Source organism: Podarcis gaigeae (assembly GCF_964106915.1).
Source record: "Podarcis gaigeae genome assembly, chromosome: 12".
NCBI classification, from domain to species: Eukaryota; Metazoa; Chordata; class Lepidosauria; order Squamata; family Lacertidae; genus Podarcis; species Podarcis gaigeae.
The window spans coordinates 35,390,113-35,407,727 of record NC_139688.1 but is presented as its reverse complement, the minus strand read 5'-3'; the positions used below and the strand labels follow the sequence as shown (position 1 = coordinate 35,407,727).

General features: G+C 43.0%; 1 protein-coding gene and 1 long non-coding RNA gene across 6 annotated transcripts in view; one reads left to right on the top strand and one right to left on the bottom strand.

Annotated features, from left to right (window-relative positions):
- The first annotated feature begins 110 nt into the window (after nt 1-110).
- HYCC1 (hyccin PI4KA lipid kinase complex subunit 1) overlaps nt 111-17,615 on the top strand; it is a 55,736-nt gene continuing 38,231 nt past the window's right edge. The window contains exons 1-3 of one of the 4 annotated variants that reach the window (XM_083705331.1): nt 410-869; nt 2,904-2,954; nt 8,780-8,884. The gene's annotated coding sequence lies outside the window, so the exon portion shown is untranslated. Of the gene's footprint in view, nt 331-409; nt 870-2,903; nt 2,955-7,815; nt 7,896-8,779; nt 8,885-17,615 lie in introns of those variants that run through there. The other 3 variants (XM_083705327.1, XM_083705340.1, XM_083705341.1) reach the window with 3 other exon arrangements.
- Nucleotides 8,891-13,309, bottom strand: LOC310828264. 2 transcript variants are annotated; one of them, XR_014556796.1, is made up of 3 exons: nt 12,490-13,309; nt 11,286-11,353; nt 8,891-9,621 (listed from the first exon to the last, which is right to left on the bottom strand). It is a non-coding gene; the product is annotated as an uncharacterized lncRNA (long non-coding RNA). The 2 variants fall into 2 exon arrangements; XR_014556797.1 differs by having other exon boundaries at nt 12,910-13,309.

The following is a 17,615-nucleotide window of genomic DNA, read 5'->3' as shown; positions in this document are numbered from 1 at the left end:
TCCCTCCGCCCAGCAGTTGCAGGCCCTCTTCCTACACCCCCAAATATAGGCTCCCCTGGCCAATCAGGAGGCAGCTCGCGGACTCGCTGTCCGCCAACACAAGTCCGCCCCTTCTCGGGAGCCGGCGAAGATTCAGCGGGTGGGAGAGGTAAACAAAGAAGGAGCCGGCGCGCCGTGACGTCATGCCGAAGCGCACGACCTGCCCGAGACAATGAGAGCGGGGGACGTGAGGAGGTGGAGGGTTGTGGGTAGGCGCCAGGTGCGCATGTGTGGATGTGGGCAGGTTGGTCCCTGAAGCGTGTCAAAGCAGCTCGAGTCTTCCCGAGGAGGGTGGGTCGCTCAGTCGCCCAGTATAGAAACACTCAGGATTGTAGAGATACGCCTCTTTCGTAAAGGAGGTGGCTCGGCAGGACACAGGAAAAGCACTGGCCCGTCTGTGGTGTGCGCTGCCTGCCGGAGGCTCCGCTCCGTTGTCCCCGTAGATGGTGCTGTGGGTTAAACCACAGAGCCTAGGACTTGCAGATCAGAAGGTCGGCAGTTCGAATCCCCGTGATGGGGTGAGCTCCCGTTGCTCGGTCCCAGCTTCTGCCAACCTAGCAGTTCGAAAGCACGTCAAAGTGCAAGTAGATAAATAGGTACCGCTCTGGCGGGAAGGTAAGTGGCGTTTCCGTGCGCTGCTCTGGTTTGCCAGAAGCGGCTTAGTCATGACTCCGAAGCTGTACGCCGGCTGCCTCGGCCAATAAAGCGAGATGCGCGCCGCAACCCCAGAGTCAGCCACGACTGGACCTAATCGACAGGGATCCCTTTACCTTTACCTTAGATGGGAATGGCAGGGGTTGGAACCAGGAACATCTTCTTCGGCATGAGAAGTATGTGCAGATCATCTGAACGCATACAGTGATCCAGAAGTGGAGGAGGAGGAGGAAGGGCAACATCTATCCACAGTAGAGGCTGAGCTGGGAGCAGAGGTTTAAAACTCCAACCACTCTAGCACCCTACTTTTATTCTTGAAGGGAGCAGGTGGCACTGTGGTCTAAACCACTGAGCCTCTTGGGCTTACCGGTCAGATGGTCGGCGGTTTGAATCCACTTGACGGTGGTGACCTCCTGTTGCTCTGTCCCAGCTCCTGCCAACCTAGCAGTTTTAAAGCAGGCCAGTGCAAGTAGATAAATAGGAACCACTGTGGCGGGAAGGTAAACGGCATTTCCGTGTGCTCTGGTTTCCGTCACGGTGTTCCATTGCGCCAGAAGTGGTTTAGTCATGCTGGCCACATGATCCGGAAAGCTGTCTGTGGAAAGCTCCCTTGACCTGAATCAAGATGAGCGCTGCACCCCATAGTTGCCTTTGACTGGACTTAACTGTCCAGGGGTCTTTTATCTACAGTGGTACCTCAGGATGCGAACGGGATGCATTCAGGAGCCCCGTTTGCATCCCGAATGGAACGCAAGACGCGACGGTGCATCTGTGCGTGCGGCATTTCGCTGCTTCCGCACTTGCACGTGACGTCATTTTGAGCGCATGCGTGAGCGGTGAAAACCGGAAGTAACATGCTCTGTTACTTCCGGGTTGCCGCAGAGCACAACTCGAATGCGCTCAACCCGAAGCACATTCAACTTGAGGTATGACTGTATTTTTATTCTTCCTTCTTTCTGCTGCTGCTGCCAAAACCAGTGGGGTCTTGGGCCCCTCAGAAAAATATTGTGACAGCCAGTGCTATTTTTCTAGAAAAAGAGGTGCCAGAACTTACCACGAACACCTCCCTTGTTCTCTTATAATAGCAATGGTGCCCACCTGAGAGGTAGGTGCAGGAACTGAGTTTAAGTGAGTTTTGGCCGCAGAAAAGCCCTGGTTACAGCCACCCCAATCTCCAGCCATTGGTGCAAGATTCCATGGATTGCAGGTGTGCTTACCAGCATCTGTGTTCCCTTTTGGGACAATGGGACACAATAGAGATGTGGTCCCTTTATCACATACACAGGCCAACAAGACCAATCCTCCCCCCCCCCCCCGCCCGACAACATACGAATCAATCTGGCTAACTTAACTCAATTCCTTGGGCCCTCTGATCTCTCGCTCCACCATAAAAAAATAAAAAAAAACCACGCCAGTCATGCCAATTTGGATTACATAGTTGGTATAGAGTCAGAGGTAGGTGGGACTAGTGGCCCGTTTGTTCTGGTTGATACGGATACCTTTTAGCTTCTACAACCTGAAAATATGGACTATCTACTAGGAGGCATGCAGTTCTTCCTGGATGCTTGTCCATCCTGGCTGGTGATGTCTGCCCGAGCTGGGCTGGGTGTGTGATCTCAGAAGTCCTCCTGGATCTCTCAGAGGCTTTCAATATCATAGATTCTGAATCGGCTGACTGGGTTGGGCCACAGGTTCTGCTACGATTTGGAGTCTTCTGTCACGGAGGCAGATCTGATTGCTACTCCAAGACATTCAACAGATGGCTTGGCGTCAGTGCTAGGAACTCATTCACCCTCCCTACGAGGGAAGCAGCCATTGCTATTGAAGCAGCTGTGCCGGAAAATACCACCTGCCCATGGGCATAGCCAGGGAGGGGCACCTGCCCCCCTAAATCAATAAAATACATAGCAAACTAAGGTTCTTCTGCCCCCAACAAAAGGCCTGCCACCTCTAACAAAAATCCTGGCTATGCCCATGCACCTGCCCCATGCAAAACGGTTGTGTAAAGTACTTGATTGGAGTACACCTTGGAGAGCTGATCACATCTTCCTAGCACACCTGCATAGAGCTGTAGTAGTAATCAGCTTGAAGGGATTTTGGGATGTTGTTTTACCTGTTGTGTGATACAAATCTCCGCTTGCATCATAAAAGCTAAGCTTAGAACTGATGGTATCATTAAACAAAATTTATCTCTTTGAGATCTTCTCCAGTGGCATCTTTTACAGGGTTGAATGCACAGTTACTCCTCAGATGGCTGCAAGGTATTTATTTAATATATTTCTACCTCTCAACGCGGGTGGCGCTGTGGGTAAAACCTCAGTGCCTAGGACTTGCTGATCGTATGGTCGGCAGTTCGAATCCCCGCGGTGGGGTGAGCTCCCATCGTTCGGCCCCAGCTCATGCCCACCTAGCAGTTCGAAAGCACTCTTAAGTGCAAGTAGATAAATAGGTACCGCTTTATAGCAGGAAGGTAAACGGCGTTTCCGTGTGCTGCGCTGGTGCTGGCTCGCCAGCTGCAGCTTCGTCACACTGGCCACATGACCTGGAAGTGTCTGCGGACGGCGCCAGCTCACGGCCTCTAGAGCGAGATAAGCACGCAACCCTAGAGTCGGACACGACTGGCCCGTACGGGCAGGGGTACCTTTACCTTACCTCTCTTTTAGGGTGACCATCACACGGTGATTTTTAAAAAATGTTAAAAACAAAACAGTTGAACAAGATTCAGACAGTAGAGGATCAGGAGCATGCAAGAGGATCAATAGAATGCTGGGTGAATTTATAGTTTAAAAAAAGTGTTCTAGGACTGCATAGCTTATAGTTCAGAGCATAACACGGGGTTGGTAATAAATTAGCTGTCACCCGTTTTCCTTATTATCGAACAGACTTGAGGAGAGCGGCAGCGTGAGGAGTAAACCCTCCGGACATTAAGATAACAAGGAGGGCTTCTTTTTGAAACAACAAGCTAAAAGAACTATTAGAACTATTTAACTACTCTGGAGGAGTTAAAGTATATTAAAAAGGAGTGTCAAAAGTTGGCTCGGTGTCGAGCCTATTTAAAAAACAAGTTTAAGAACTTGCCTCAGATAACCTCCAGAACTCTGCAGCTAGTTCGGCGGCCATCTTCTCCTCCCATCCAGGTCAGGTTCTCCTTCAGAGATGTTACTTCACCTAAGGGTCTCTGAGAGGGCAGTTGAATTCTGGAGAATAACAATGCTAGGAATTTGTACAAATACAAATATGGTTTAACTAATGGCATTCCCTTTTTACAAGAAACTCTCGTAATTGTAGCTCTGTGAGAGGAATAGGGGCCTCCTAACAACTCGCAACACATTTAACAAACTACAGCTCCCAGAATTATTTGACGGAAGCCATGACTGTTTAAAGTGGTATTAAGGTAAAGGTAAAGGGACCCCTGACCGTTAGGTCCAGTCGTGACCACAAGAGAAAGGGTCCAGGCAAGGAGAGCCAAGTGGGGTTGCATAAACTACTGTGTGTATACATTGCTAGCAGTAAAAGGCAGGGTGGTTTTTCCCTCATCTGAAGTCAAAACCTGCTTTCACCAGTAGATGTCATTATAGCAGTGGTAATAGAGATATAACTCTTATACAATAGCCTGGTGAAATAATGAACTTAGCCAAATAAATTAAAAAACCAAAAAAGTTTTTGTTACAAACCTGTTGCTGGATTAATTGAGATCACTCTTTTTTTTAATTGAGCAAAACATTTGTACTCAGATAGGATAACAAATTAATCAACCAAATGTTGCAGCCCTGATTCTTTATATTTGTATGAGTGTTGTACATGCAAACTGTTCAGTGGCACAACGGGTCAGTGTGCCTGGCTGTTAACCAGAAGGTTGGTGGTTCGAGCCCACCGAGGGACGGCTGGATTCCTGCATTGCAGGGAACTGGCCTGGATGACCCTCGGGGTCCCTTCCAACTCTACAGTTCTATAATTCTGTGCAAGACTCCATTCCCTGCACTAGTGTGTGACAGGTAAGGGACTGGAGGAGGTGCTGGTAAATTGACTTATCTCCTGGAATTCCACCAACACACAAAGAGCAACACAAGGCCTTTGGAGAACCCAGTAAGGCAGGTGTGAGGAACTTTTGAGCATCTAGATGTTGCTGAACTACAACTCCCATCACCCCTGACCATTGGCCATGCTTGCTGGGTCCTGTGAGGAGTTGTAGTTCAGTAAGTAACACCTGGAGAGCCAAGGTTTCACCACACCTGCAGTAAGGCAGCAACTACAATGCAACAGCACTATGACAATTTTGTAATAAGCTTGTTTGTCTCCACTCCATAAGCCCTTACATTTGATCTATCCATTACCCCGCCCACCGCGAGAATCCATAATAATAAAGGACTCCTGGATGGTTAAGTCCAGTCAAAGGTGACTATGGGGCTGTGACGTTCCTCTTGCTTTCAGGCTGAAGGAGATGGCGTTTGTCCACAGGCAGCTTCCCAGGTCGTATGGCCAGCATGACTAAACTGCTTCTGGCGCAACAGAACAATGAAACCAGAGCACATGGAAACGCCGTTTACCTTCCCACCGCAGCAGTACCTATTTATCTACTTGCACTGGCATGCTTTCGAACTGCTTGGTTGGCAGGAGATCCACGGTGCAACAGTGGACAACTGATGTGTGCAATCAGACTATTTGATTGTAGTTTCAGGCGGGAATAAATCCCATTAATGACAGTGAGGATGTATTTCTGAGTAAATTTCATAGTATGTAACTGCACACACCCACACACTCTGTTGTAAATCTCATTTGTGTTAGCATGTGTATTGTTTTCCCAAGGTGCCCTTCTATGTTCTGTCGTGTAAGACTCCATTTGAAAACGCTGAGGAAATCCTCCTACCATTGTCTCTTCCTAAACAAGCTCCCACACCCTCTTTTCATCTGAATTGATGAGTCACATTAATCAGAATTGAGGGAGCATTTTTACTATGATTATTAAGTGTTACCTGCAGCTTTGGCACTGTAAAGCTGTTCAGTAATCACCTTAATGCATTAAGTGAAGAGAAAATCTGTAGAGAACATCAGTAAAGCAGCAGGTTAGCTGGTATATATAGGCAACACAAGCACTGACATTTGGATGCCCACAGGGATTTATTTTGTAGCACAGAAGTATTTCAAAATAAGCCATGGCTATCTAGCTGTTGTAAGAAAGAATGGATGATAACCTGATCTTCTCTGCAACTGATGTCTAACATAGATTCAGTATGATTTCTGCTCACCCTCCTCATTTTCAAAAGGTGCATCTAATGTTTTTCAATATTAGGATTACACTTTTAACAGTGTAGTCTTGTCTATATTTACTCAGAAGTAAATCCCACTGTGTTCAGTAGGACTTGCTCTTAGGTGCGTGTAATCATAGCCTATAGTTGAATGTTTAGGTCAAAAAAGCAGAGCATTTAAAGTTAAAGGCATTTTACTCTGGAAACAGACCCCCATTCAATTGTTTGTTTTATCAATAACCAGTGCTTTTTTTATGGGGGGACGCAGGGGTTCGCATACCGCTAAACAGTTTGTAAATCTTTGTACTTTGTCCATTTACTGTATTTATTTCCCCCAATTTGAACTATAAAATGGTGGTTTTATTGAGTCAAAATGGGAGTACCCCTAAACATTTTTTAAGAAAAAAGCACTGTCCATAACAAATCACAGACACGCATATACCAGTGATCAGGGTAATGCCTTTGAATGGAAATTAGTTGGCAGCTCTCTCCTCTTGGCTCTGTTCAGTCTCAAGCTGGTCACACAGGCCTTCACACATGTGCAAGGTCTTAGAGACAAATATTCTTCAAGCTAAAAATAGTGAGGGAGAAAAGGTTGGGGGGAGGATTGCCCTTCAATAAGCAGCACAGGGCCGATGGTGGTGGGGAAAATAGTATTCAGACAAAAGTGGCCAGATTCTGTAAAAAGGAAATAATGGAGATTGCTCTGTGATTATACCATACATTTAAAGCACTCATACACCACTTCAACTGTCATGAATGGCTTCCCCCAAAGAAACATGGGGAACCGCAGTTTGATAAGGGTACTGACCTCACAGAGCTACAACCACTAGTACCTTTAGTAAACAAACTATACTTCTCAGGACCTCCAAGTGATATAAAACTATTTCATATGTATAGTGCGAATGAGACCTTTATCACTACATTAGTTAATCATTAGCATATAGTGGCTAAATTGAATCATTAGTTAGTCACTATCGTATGGTGGCTGTGTTCAGGGATTTCCCTGAATGCAAGATGTGGGAAACCCAGAATTGAGTCAGCGGCATGCATGCAACCCTCACTCCCAGTGACCCTGGGTACAAATAGGGTGAAGGACTGAAGAGGGTTTTAATGCACATTCGACGTGCTTTTTAAAACCCTTCAGATCTTCATGCTAATGATGCAAAGCACTGAAGAACAGATGTTTGAGGCATCGCTTACTTGTATGCCCCTGGATTCATCCCCAGTCTTCTACGTCGCGAAATAAGTTGCGTTCAGTAAAGCTTACGCCCAGGTGTAGGACAATTGATACAGGACATGCATTTATGATTAGCTTAGAGCTGATCTATATACACACAACAGATCATATAGTAAATCTGGGGAGAGAGCACTGCTTGTTGAAATTTTTCATTGTGGGGGCAGTCCTCAAAGTGTTGGTTAGGCCCTTTAAAGCACTAAATGATCCAGGATAGTTTAAGGAGTTCCTCCTTTCATAGGAACTCTGCTTTTCCTCTGGTCTTCAGCTGAATTTCTGTTTCCTGAACATTTGAGTTTAAGATGAGTTTGCCCAGACAGGGTTTTTATATGTCTGGGTTTTTATGTCACCTCTAGGTTTCAGAAGCATGTCTGCTCTCTTGCTCCTTGCCTTCCAACAGTCTGAAGAAATGCTTGTGTTCTGGAAGGCATTTTTGCAGGGGCTCCCAGTGCTGCCCTGTTTTCTCTTTGCGCTTTTACCAATTTTACTTCAATTAAGTAAACTATACACAATAAGCTCCCTCTATGTCAACCGCAATTCAAATCTCTTTGCGCTTTTAGTTGATTTTATTGCTGACATTCCCCTGCTTGTTTTAATCATTACACCTGTTTTATTACTTGGTGTTATGTACAAGTTGCTGTGAAGGGATTCTGATAGATGCTGGCACTCCCCACTTGATGCAACATGTTGACAGATAAGGAAGCTTCAGGAGATAAAAGGTTAGCATCTGAGAGCATTCTTGCTGGGTCCCAGCAGGAAGGAGGAGGAGAAGGAGGAGGGATAATAGAGCTACCAAGGAGAAATACAGACAAAGGAAGCCAGAGTGTTTCAGAGACCAGGGGAGAGATTTATACAGGGAGGAGAAAGTAAGGGAAAAGAGGTGAGCTGCAAAAGGAAATCTGGGCTGCCTCAGCAGGGGCAAGAAGAGGAGAAAGAGTCTAGGGTTGTCATCCCTAGTGGTGAGCCAGAGAGAGAGGTGGAAAAGCAGGCAGGAGAGGACACAGTACCAAAAGAGCCAGGATAAGAACTGAGTAAGAGAAGGCAGGACAGAATACAGTGCATAAAAACCGAAGCAGTGGAGTGCTGTGACAATGGAGCTCTTTGAGTCAGTTCCCCACCAGAGGGTGCTCTGAGTACAAGAGACCACCTGGGGTTCTGAGCATTCCTGGAACCAGAAGTGGGACCAGAAGCAGAGCTGACAATTATTTATATCTTTGTTAACCATTTTCAGCGTAAGGCAAAACAGAAAGGCAGAATGTAAGCAACTTTTGAATTCTGCTCCTGCTTCCTAGTGTTTTGTGGGGATCAACTGAGGATGAAGGGGTTTTGTGGCTTTCTTCTCTCTTGTGGTACACTGGGTGTAGAGGGTTAAACTTTCTCACCCAACACACTGCAAGGGGTGAAGGTCACACCCTCCCGCCTCCTCACCTGTTCTGTGCACATCATCGGAGGACCGGGAAGGGTGTGGCTTTGGCAAGGACTGAGGGACAGGCCAGAGGCCAAGGAATCGGCCAGATTAGGCCTATGGGAGTTCCCCATGCCTGGTTTTGGTAAACATTATCTGTCTTTTTATTCAACAAATGAATTCTTTCTTTCCTTTCAGGTGCAGTTGTTTCTCTCATCGTGTTTCAAAAACACAGGATTTGGAAAATCAACAATTCAAGGGTCAGACTGGAACAGGAATGAATTTTGTGTAATTCTCATGCAGGTAAGAGATGTATTAATTTATTCTTAAGCATGAAAACGACAGAATGGAATAATCCTGTGCCTTTAAAGTGTTAGTTGCACATCTTAGGTTAGAACTATGTGTTGCATTAAATGTGCTGCTGTCACAAGCGTGCATATAATTTTCTCCTCTGTAATATTTAGGGTGGCTTACTGGATACTTCTGGTGGCGAATGGAGAAATATAAAATGCCCTGTTCAGGTAAATTAGGAGAGAGATAGAAAGAAGTAAAAAACCCAGGAGTCTAAACAAACTCACAGCAAAGTGAGGGCTTCAGACTGTCACTATTTTATGAGAGGGATCTGGGCACATACTGGGAACTGTACGTTTGCACAGTTAAAAGTGGATTAAATCACTGTCGCCCTGGTACAGCAAATCCACTTTAAAGTGGCCTGGAAACACACTGAAAAGTGTAGAATGAACAAATGCTGAACAGGAAGCCATATAAACACTCTGCTAGTGAATCAGGATGAACACTCATTGTTGCATAACCTAGCCATAAATAAATCTCAACAAATGCTCAACAAAGACCAGATATAATCTAACCTCTGTGTAAGTTTTGTGCAAGCAAATCAGGATGAATGCTCAATAAATAACAAGCTTATCTGGATAAGCCCTGTATAAAAAATCTGGGACACTAAGACAAGTGTGAACAAACCTGACTTGGTCCATTGCATTATAAGGTCCAGCTCTTCCCTCCACAAACTCTCCCTCCCTCATCTGAAAGGAACAGAATTGCCAAACATCTCATGCAACAATACTAACATGCCTCCGGTGCTATCATGTATATGCAACACCATAAGTGAAATCTTCTACCTAAGTTGGAAGTGGCCAAGTGATTGCCTGTAGACTGATTGTTTCCCGCTTCCATTTTCTCTGACATTCTCTGCCCATTCTTTGCACCCAGTAGGATATGCAAAGTGCTGCTTCTTGCAAAACCTCCTGAACAGGAAGCAAGGATGCCACCCAACTGAAACATGGCATTCCTGCTATGCTTTTGGCCAACCCTGCACTGCAGTAGTGGGTCACCCAAAGGAGCACATATGAGTCAGTCTCTATTTCTCCTCTAGCTCACGGGGACCCCAACCAATCTGCAGATATCACCATAGGTTTTTTGTTGAATAAAAAAATGGTAGTGCCCCCCCCCCCCGTACTCAAGGGTACACAGTATCGGCACCTTTTTTTCTAGAAGAAAACCACTGGTTACAGTCAACAAAAAAGAAACACAACTGTAAACAGCAACTAAAGATGGGTGTTTGCAGGCTTTTTCAATGGTGTTTCAAATATACGCAATTTCACTTAAACATGCAGTGTCTTGGAACCTATCCCACGGATAAATTGGGAGTTGCCTGTATACATCCTGGCAAAGTACCAATTTTTATGCCACACCCTGCTCATCTATTGCAAGAAACATAATCGGTAGTTCGCAGGTTCAAGTTAAGGGACATTTACCAACTACTATGTATTCTGAATTCCAAAAAGATGGTCGTGCAAGCACTTGTTGCCTGCCTGTGGTGTTTGTGCATGCAATAAAGTTCCGCCATATTCCATTAAAAAATGTCTGGTATCATCTTTGCTTTTGAAGCTAGATGTCCTGTACTGTACCTGTGTCTTCCTTTATACAACTATTTCTTCCTGTTGTTGACCCAGCTTTGTAAAAGTATTTGCTTTTGGGCAACGCTTTGACACTGTTATATTCAGTTTCATGGTGTATTTTTTCACTTGCCATATAATATTAGAACAGTAACATTTATAGCACTGGAATAAATAGACTTTGCTAGTATCAGATGCCTTGCAGCAGATTTCCTACAAGGTTCCATTAATCTGAGGACAGCTATTGTTTCTGTTCTCTAGTGTTGCAAACATTATCCTTTAATTACCGTATTTTTTGCACCATAACACTCACTTTTTTCCTCCTAGAAAGTAAGGGGAAATTGTCTGTGCGTGTTATGGAGGGAATGCCTATGGGTGGCATGCCTACAGATTTTCCTCCTCTAAAAACTATGTGCGTGTTATGGTCGGGTGCGTGTTATAGAGCGAAAAATACGGTATATAAGATTTTGGCATAGGTTTGGCTTTTGGGGTGGTTTTTTTTTAAGTGTTGTTTAAATTACCGCCAGATTTGACTTGATCATAAATTAGAAGTTTTGCAAAGCAGAATTTGGCAAACATCCAGGCTGATTGTTATTTCAGGATTTTTGTTTGTCTGTCTTCCTATGTTCAGTGAACTAATACAGTACTGTATAAACATATAAGCATGTTTTAAATAGCTGGCAACGTAAGTGGCATTGTGACATCTCATGAGACCTGCCAATGTAAACCAATTAGAAATATATGCAAGCTAACTGTTAGGATATAAATGTAATAATAAATAAATAAACTACCTGTCCTCCAAGGAGCTCAAGGTGGCACAAGTGAGTCTCCCCTTCCCCATTTTATCCTCACAACAACCCTGTAAAGAAGTAGGTTAGGCTGAAATATAGTGATTGGCCCAAGGTCTTTGGTCAGTTTCGTAAATGACTGGGGATTTAAACCGTGATAGCCCAGGTCCTAGTCCAACACACAAACCATATACAGTATACTACATCACTGGCATGATGTTAAAGATCTCAGTATTTGTTATGATAATTTTTCCATAAGCTTTGATGACATGTTTTCTGTAAACTTGCTATGATATGTGCTGCTTGTTTTGATCTTTCTTTTTATATTGTAGTGTTTTGCTGCTTTTATTGTACTGTGTTTTGCTGGGTTGGTGGGTATGTGATTCAGTTGTGAATTGCCTTGGAATTTAGAAAGTGATGGGTGGTCTATAAATATTTGCAGTAAAATAAAATGTGTGGTACAATCCTGCTTTGGATGTATCATTCAAACCATGGTTTGCTGATCTGGACATCAGGTAAAATGATGGCTTGACAAACTAGGAAGCGTTGTATAAAACCACGGAATGAGGAGTGTGTCATGTGGACATTATTACACAATACTGCATGTGTGAGCAGCAAGATGAGTCCACAATAAACTGCTGTATGAATATATGGCTCCCTATGTCGGAATATGGGGGAGATATGGCAACCTATGAGGGGGTTATTTTGCACAAAAGCTCAACAACTTTGGGCAAATCTATAAAAAAATGCTCCCCCCCAAAAAGCATGCATATTATGGAAGCATGCATAGAACTTACAACACAGTACTGTGCATGTTTACTCAGAAGTACGTTCCTCTCTGTTTATGAGACTTACTCCTAGGTACACATGTTTAGGATTGCAGCCTTAGTCCCTATGCTGCACCAGCTCTCGTTGCCTGCTGTTTTTAAAAGGGCAAAAATCCACTTTCACAGCCAGAAAAACAGCTTAACAGTGGACTGAAACTACAAGAAGAAACTAGATCTTCCAACCCTTTCCATCTATTGTCCAGCTAACCTTAAAATACTTGTAAATGCTTTGGAAGGAACTGGTTGAACTGCTTTCCTTTTCCGGAATACTAAATCCATTGATATTTTAATCAGCATTGTTGGTTAGTGGAATACTCTTCTGGAAATCTGAATTAACCCTCATAAGCATAGATGGACGTATCATATATTACAGTAAGCACCTCTGATTTGCTTTTAACTGTGGCCGGCCAAGGCTGTGTACCAGATATGTACACCACATTTAAAGCACATTATTTCCCCTCAAGGATTCCAGGAACTGTAGTTTTTCCCTCACAGAGCTACAATTCCAAGCATCCTTAACAAACTATAGTTCCCAGGATTCTTTAGGGGAAGTCACGAATGGCATTCAGTTGCCTTTACTTGGAGTAAATCCTTTGAAATTAGTGGATCTAATTTAGTGGTGTTAATTGATTTCAGTGGGTCTACTTTGAGTAAAAAAAATAGTTGAAAACCTCCCCGTGTGTTTTAACTGTATGGTGTGTATGCAACCTATGTCTCTGACTGACTCCGAAGCACTTGCTGTTTGGGTTCATGCTCTGCTTGCAGACTTTCCCTAGCTCTCTCTAAGTTTTTGAGCTCACTTAATCACTGAGGGATCACCATTACACTTTGACATGTTGAATTTTTGGCTTTGCCCTGCTGGTTCCTGGATCCTTGTGTTTTCTTTTTGTTGATTTTCAGATTGTTTATTTGAATTCTGTTCTTTTTTAACATATTTTTGTTCAAAGGTCATTGAAGTTGCTTGATAACTCTCAGGTGGCTATCACCTGGAACTAGTGATCTGTTAATTTTTAATTTGTCAGTAATATCCAGAGGATAACTTCGCTTTAATTTCCTGTGTAAGCTCTCAACTTGTGGATGGCAAATAATGCTGGTAGGTTTCTTGAGTTGTGAGAAGGGACTGGAAGGTCTTCCCAATGAGTCTAGTTTGCTGGATCCAAATTTGCAGCTCAGTAACACAGGAAGAGGAACAGTTTGAAGATGAAAGTGAAATTTAAAAGAGTTTCTATATATATATGATAGCAGGGGTGTAGCTACCAACTGTTTTACTTAAACAAATAATTAGCAAATTGTGGGCCTTGCTGCTATATAATTTTTTAAAAGGTAATTATTATACTATGGAAGTTTTAATTAACAGAAAATCAACTACCAGGAAAATATATGCATTGAAAAATGTTGTCCCTGAATTAATCAAAACACTTTGTAATAAATGTTGCAAAAACTAAACAAACAGCTCCATCTTGATTCCCCAAACCTGCTCCTAGCAGAGCAGGCTGCAGAATGCCTTAAAACATATCTTTCAACATTTCTTCGATGAAAAACAGGGACGTCCTAAGGAAAAACGGGACATTCCAGGGTCAAATCAGAAATCGGTACGGCTTCTGTAAATCAGGGACGTCCCTGGAAAATAGGGACACTTGGAGGGTCTGCCAGGGGTGCCAGCCACAAAATGGCTGCCCTGGGGGCATGGCATAACAGAAAATGGCTGCCATGTTTAAAAGCACAGAAAGAGACACCACCACAAAATGGCATGGGCATGCCTATTATATTCTCCTATCCTCTGTTTGGAAGGTAGGGTGGGTGTTGAATAAAATGTGACTGTGTTTAAGGGATCATTGTTCAACACAGGAAAAGCCAGTAATTGAAGAGGAAAAGCCGTCTCCTGTCCATTGCAGGTTTTTGAGGAGATATCTGCTGAGCATGATAGGAGGTACCAGTTGGTGTACTGGTGCCTAGTACTTCATTTCTTAATCACCCCAGACTCTCAGAGGGTTTGGGGGGAACCAGAGAACATTATTAGAAATTTAAATGGTGGCTTGACACTGAGTAAAGAGTGCTTGAAAGGGTCCATCGTGGACCTGGTTGAAGCACCGCCAACTGCCTGAGGGCGTTAACAGCATCTTGGAGGAGGGATCTTAAATTAGGGAAATAGTGCAAGGGGAAAGGATAAATGTGATTTTTATTCTTTGGTTTGTTTTGCGTATAGCAGTATAGTATAGTCTGAGCCGGATTTTTCTGTTGCTTAGAAGGTAGTTCATCAGCAGTACTTGAAAATTGATGGCATTCTCTTTGCACGACAAAGAAAAGAGGGAGCAGAGAAATCTGCTAGATGTGTTCCAAAATTATCTCTTTCCCAGTGTACTTTCATTAAATATAACTCTGTACTTCTTGACCCTGGCTGGCTTCTGAAATTATTCACTATGAAGGTCTGGTTCTTTTTGCCATGGAAAAGCACTGAAGTTTTTTGTATCCTGTGTTGAAAAGCCCCAGCTGTTATGGCTGGAAAATTAAATAAGCAAGAGCAAGACTATATTACATATTTATCCAGTAGTGCATACACTAACACTAAACTGTTGCATTGAAACCTTTATTGCCAAATAAAAACGTTAGTTAAGCAGAAGTTTATGAAAGTTTGCACCTTTAGATACTGTACTGAAATTCTATGGAGGTTGTTGTAAGATGATAAACTGCTGTATAGATAAGGAGAGGTGAGTAATGAATGTTTAAAAAATAAACTACAGAAAACTGGCAGTAGAAATGTGTATGGGTTTTTGTTTTTTTTTTGCAAAAAATGCACATTACATGTATTCTATGGAAAATGAATAATTCCCCTTAATTTCTCTCTCTCTCTCTCTCTCTCTCTCTCTCTCTGTGTGTGTGTGTGTGTGTGTGTGTGTGTGAGAGAGAGAGAGAGAGAGAGAGAGAGAGAGAGAGAGAGAGAAATGAGTTCCAACAAGGAGACACCCAGGTCAGGAGAAAAGTTACATGCAAGTTGCAACTTTTCTGCTCCTGTGTCATATATTAAATTGAACCAGTAATGACTCATCCAATCCGTGCTAATCCTCCCTCCTGCAAGATAGGTGCATGTAGAAAATTAATGAATAATCTTTTAAATCTTTAGGGCATTTTTGTGTAAGATCAGTTATATAAAAACTCTTTTGGGTTAATATACCCTTGGTTATAATATATGACAAGTTTTTAAAAGTTCATATTGTACCAAAAGATTTAAATGAAAAATTGACTTTATTTTTTTTAAAGGCCACCCACCTTTCAGGGGGGTTTTTTGTATGAAAAACCAAAATCACTATCATTATGTGTTAAAGAAATCCATGATGGGAGATGCCAGATGGTTCTTCTTGATGATTGATTTAGTAAGCCTATAATCATCTATTTTTTTTCCTCATTTTGAAAGATCCTAAGAAGAGATTTCATACATACAACTGTCAGCTGGTAGGGGGAGGGCCCCTGAGTGGCCAAAACCAAGCATACAAAAAGATCAAAGGAAGGATGATTAATCACATGACTTTCCTGTTATTTTTTTTTTTTTTAGTAAACATTCAAAAGTCTGGCACGGTTTCCATTGCTAGGAACAAGATGATCCTAAGAGTGTTCAGCAATAAACACCATTGCTACTGAACAATTATATGCTTTCAATTCAACTTTTAAGTACTCTTACAGCCATGTTCTACATATTGTTACAGCTCTGGGGTTACAGAGTTTGTGGGCGCAAAGGCACTCATAAGTGCTAGAATTAATGAATGGTATAATTTAGATAATATCTTCAGTATTGAAGGGAAGATACCAGGGCCTCACCTGGGATGGAAGTTCTTAAGAAGGACAAAGGGTACTGGAAGCAAGCTATTAATTAGCACATCATGATTTGCATATTATGTTTGTGCTTCTAGCTGAAATCTTAAATGAGCTTGAAATCCCTTTCCAGTTCCTCTGCAACTTGTTTTCTTAATACCTTGTGAGGTCAAGTGGTTCTCTTCTGTGCATTTACCATTGGTCTAGTCCCAAACCTGGAATAAGAATTAGTACTGCCAACTGAACTTCCTCCTCTTGCTTTCTCTTAAGGCACTTTGCATATATTATGGGAGCCAAATGCCTGTCCAATTACCGGCTTCCTGACATGTGCATGTTAGTTGCTGTTTATTTTATTGCATTTATATCTTACCTTTCTTCCAAGGAACTCAAGGAAGCATAGAGTGGAAACTGTTGGCTCTTAAAATCAAAATGTTGGCAGAACACCTTTTAAAGTGATCCCAAATGAGAACGAAAAGGAACACAACTTTGGCAAGGGAAGGCAAGCAGATAATAAGGAATTCAAAAAAGGGCTCAGAGAACATATGGATGAAAACATTATGACCAACAATAACAATCCTTTAAATATATTACAGTGGTACCTCGGGTTACATACGCTTCAGGTTACAGACTCCACTAACCCAGAAATAGTACCTCGGGTTAAGAACTTTGCTTCAGGATGAGAACAGAAATCGTGCTCCGGCGTTGCGGCAGCAGCAGGAGGCCCCATTGAAGTGGTGCTTCAGGTTAAGAACAGTTTCAGGTTAAGAACGGACCTCCGGAACGAATTAAGTACGTAACCCGAGGTACCACTGTATTAGTAGGAGCCCAGCAGCAGAGGCAGTTGGATGGCAGTATAATTAAAAGTGTGCTAAAGGAAGAAAATGAGATTGCAGAGAAATGAAATTATTTGCATTTGTTTTCATTGTGGAAAACAGGGCAGAAGCCTGTGCCTGAACTGATGTATCTGGAAGGAAATCTGAAAGACTTAGGCGAATAGTGGTGATGAAAGATGCCTTATAGATAACTCAAAACTAACAATTCACCAGTTCTAGATGGTATCTACCCAACAGTTCTTAAATAACTCAGATGTAAAATTTTCAATCTTCTAACCAATATGAGATTGACATCTATACTTGAATATTAGAAAGTGGTCAGTGTAACACAAATCTTCAAAAGAGATCTGGGAGAGGGGTGAGAATTCAGGAAATCACAGGCTACTTACATTAACAAGTGTTCTGGGGAAACTGGTTGGAACCATAATTAAATATATAAATTGCCAAGCATATAGAAGAACAAGTATTGCCGAAGAACAGTGGAATGTCAGAGGGTTTGCCTCCATGATAACAGGAGGACTAGATAGGCTGACCCAACAGGGTTCTTCTTAGGTTCTTGGGTTAGGATAAGGCTGAGGGATGGTGACAGGCACAAGGTCACCAGCAAGCTTGATGGCTGAGTGTGAATTTGAACCTGGGTTTCTGCAGCCCTGGTGCGACATTGTAACTACTGCATGACTTGTGTGGCTTCTTGGAGGTTTGCCTTGATCCGTCATTGCCACTGGAGGTCCAGGTGGCTTTGGTGGCTAGAAACATCTTCTGCCAGCTACCGGTTGATCAGCTACAGCTGTTCCTGGGCAGTGATTGACGTGCTGGTAATCTGAATTGATTAATGAGACAGTTTGATTACTATGAATATTATGGCA